At 41.4% G+C, this 3,671-nt stretch overlaps 1 pseudogene; it reads left to right on the top strand.

The window, feature by feature from the left end:
• The first annotated feature begins 415 nt into the window (after positions 1-415).
• LOC101581576 lies at positions 416-2,512 on the top strand (annotated as a pseudogene).
• The last annotated feature ends 1,159 nt before the right edge of the window (positions 2,513-3,671 follow it).

Raw genomic sequence — 3,671 nt, 5'->3', positions numbered from 1 at the left:
GATACAGAAAATACTTTACAAAAATCTCATATACATTCCTCATTAAAAAAAAATTAAAAACTCAACTAAATAGAAAGAGTTCATCAACCTGATCAAAGGCATCCACAACAATCCGAAAACTCCTGTGCTTAGTGGTAAAAGATCAAATTTTTCACCCTTCACACCAGACATGAAAGAGGATGGGTGTTATTCCTACTCGGAGTCAAGGCTGAGTGTAAAGTTCAAAGAGGAAATTCCATAAGAAAAACAAAAAGAATCGCTCTGTAAACAGAAGAGAATAATTCTCACTTTCACATTGCACAGAGAATGTCCGAAACAATATGCCAAAAATCTAGAACTCAGAGCAGTGTTCTTGCCACTGCTTCGTAACAAAGAAGACAATCGTTGCCTGAGCCTCGGACGTCTGGGAGCAGATGCTGGGCCTGGGCTTGGGGCACCCCGATCTGTGCAGGCACCTCGCGGGCTACGCATTACTCATTCGAGGGAGCTCTAAAGTGCAGGCAAGGGAGGAGCAGAAGAGCCTCGGGGGTGATGCCCGAGCCAGCTGGGTCAATCTGTGACCCTAACACCAGATAATCTTTCACTTGTTCATCAAGGTGGAAAACGTCAGACTCTAATGATAAAGGCAGTGGCCACCTGTCTGCCGCGCAGCCAAGAAGGTGGATGGACCAATCGGATCGGGAAGAAGCTTTCTACCAATTTGTAGATCATTTGAGTGAGGAAGATTTGAGACTTATGAGAGACAGCAATTTGCTAGGGATTCCCGGTGAAAGTACCAAGGATGAATTATTGAGAAGACTCCAACAAATTAAAGGGGGTCCTAATTCCGATGGGAATAGAGCAGATGTGGGCTCTTCAGGCGACGTGTCTAACGGCGAGCCCATAGTAGCCTGTTTCAACTCGGTTAGACACGCTAGAAATAGCGCAAGAAGTGGGCAGAGCGGGGACAGACCTGAGAGGGCAGTGAACCGAACTATCCCAAACACCGGTGATTTCAGACTGAGTTTAGAGATAAATGTTTGCGAAAATAATGGAAATGAAAACCCAGACTATGAACGTGAAACATCTTTAAGACGCTCTAGTGGCGAAATTACAGGAAATAACAGGCAACGGCAGGTGGGAGATCCACGATCTGGATCTGCATGTGCAAGACCATCTAGATCACACCAAAATTCAACAGTGATTAGAAGCCAGAGGTGGGCAAGAAATGGCACAGACAGAAGAACCAGAGCCAGAGCTGAAAGGCGGAGAGCAACCCTGCATCCAGTGAGAGAAATCCCAGGAAGATCTCAGCAGGGTCTCTCATCTCAAATTTTTGAGCATGTACATGAGACAGAGGGAAGTGCTAGAACCTTGCATCGTGTAACCCCGAGACCACAGATAACTGAGCCTGACTTAACAAGTGGAGGTTGTGAAGCTTCTGGAATGAGACTGGCCTCAGGAGGAGCCCGCTCCTCAGATGCAGTCAGCAGGGGTGAATCCGCAGGATCGGGAGGGAGCCCCCAAACCATAGCTTTTGATCTTCGAATCAGAGGAGATCAGGCTGGAGAACATCAGCAGGGAACTAGCATAGCGACTAGAACTCGGTCAAGGTCTCAGACACCAAGTAGCCCTGTTCCTTATGAAAGTGAAAGAGGACATTTTAGACATCTATTTTCACATTCTGGGCATGCAGGTGTGAGAACCCATATCACGATACTGATGATTCCCACTCATAGACTGTTGAGAACCGGTGTAAGTGAGAATGATATGTCTGTTGCAATTCAGGGCATGTTAAGGCAGATTATGACAGATTTTGGTGGACTAAGCTACTTTAATTACAGTGATAATCTTTCAGAACCTAATCCCTCCATCCAAAGTGGAAATATGGAAAGGTCAGAGTCACAGAGTGGAAGAGAGACTTCTGGTACGCACAGCAGTTCTGGCTCCAGTTCAAGCTCCATTTCAAGTTTCAGTCTGAGTTCTAGTCCTAGTTCCAGCTCCAGTGGTGAGATTTCAGAAACTAGTTCAGAGTTGTCGGAAGGTAGTAACGAAGAAAGAGCCTCCACTGTCAGGCGAGCCGGTCGGAGAAGGAGGAGAGCCTCAGTGACATCTGGTGAAAATGGCTCTTTCCCCTTCCTGAGTGTGGCTCAGGCTTTCCTCTTAAACGAGGATGATGATGACCAACCCAGAGGACTCACCAAGGAGCAAATTGACAGCTTGGCCACTAGAAATTTTGGCGAAAATGATGCATTCAAAGTCTGCACTGTTTGTATTAGAGAATATACACAGGGCAGCAAACTCCGTAAGCTACCTTGTTCCCATGAGTACCACGCCCACTGCATTGATCGCTGGCTCTCTGAGAATTCCACCTGTCCTATTTGTCGCAGAACAGTCTTAGCTTCTGGTAACAGGGAAAATGTGTGATTGAAATCTCAATCTCTGCAGCGGTTGGGGGGTACTGATAGACAAAGAATTACTTAGCCGATGTTCTTGTTTGGTACTTAAATGTAAAGTAACAACTTTATTTGAGTCACTTCTTTCTGAAAGAGTCATGGCCTTGCTTCATCTTCTGTGCCAGAATAAAAGGAAATATTTAAAAAAACAAACATTTAGGACTTAAACCTCTGATTTGGCAGCATTTATGTTACTAATAATTTATCACGTGGACATGTCAGTTTCTGTTCGTTATCTTCAGAGATCTGTCTTAGCCAAAAAAAGTAATAATTCTTAATTCATCATTATTTTGTGGTGCAAAATCAAAACTTTAAGTAGTTTTTATTTATATAACTAAAATATAATTCAGCAATCTGTTCTCTTTACAATAACATAGAAAGGGACGTTTATAAATCATTTTAGCCAAACATAGTTGTATTCCAAAAGTACAAAACTCTTGATGACAGAAATTAGTCTTAAATAGATACGTTTGCACAGGTAACTCAGGGGACCTGACTTCAGGTAATGATCTCATCTATGTAATTCTACAGATTCAATGTAATCCTTACTGCCAAGCTACCATTTTAACATAAGTGAAAATTAGCCCCAAAATTTGTATTTTCTAGAGATACAGGAGAACTTCAAAATTTTTCAAAATAAAAACAAAATTGGAGAACTACATCATTGAAAGGATGTAACAATGAAGATGTTGCTCCAAATACATATAAATGTTCGTTCAATGGAACAGAAGTGTGGATTTAGAAATAAGCCATTACATTTTAGATCAGATGATTTTTTTTAAATGATGAGACAATTCATGGAAAAAAATATGCTTTTTCACAAGTGGATACACACATGCAAAGGAAAGAGTTTGAAGCCCTGCCTTTTGCTATGCACAAAATTAACTAAAAAATGACAGTTCTGAAATTGAGGAATACATGTGTACAACTCTGAGAGAGACAATGACATTGAGTCAAGGAAATACTATCCAAAAAGAAAATAAAAAAATAAAAGCAATAAAGACATTAAAAATATACAATATAAAAGTATACATTTACAGATAGGTATAAGATTTCATCAATAACACTTTTTAAAGTAACCAATGATACAGTCACTGACACAGAATTGGAGAAAACCCTTCTTTCTCTTTCTCAGTATCTACTGTAGCTTTCAGAGTTCATTGACTCTTTCAGGCACTTACACCAGGGAGACAATAGGATGTTCACAGTGTGGGTCTCATTGTCTTACTAGTGTGC

This window comes from Octodon degus, unplaced genomic scaffold (assembly GCF_000260255.1).
Source record: "Octodon degus isolate 3935 unplaced genomic scaffold, OctDeg1.0 scaffold00006, whole genome shotgun sequence".
In the NCBI taxonomy this organism is placed as follows: domain Eukaryota; kingdom Metazoa; phylum Chordata; class Mammalia; order Rodentia; family Octodontidae; genus Octodon; species Octodon degus.
The sequence above is the reverse complement of the archived record's forward strand: the minus strand, read 5'-3'. Positions and strand labels throughout refer to the sequence as shown.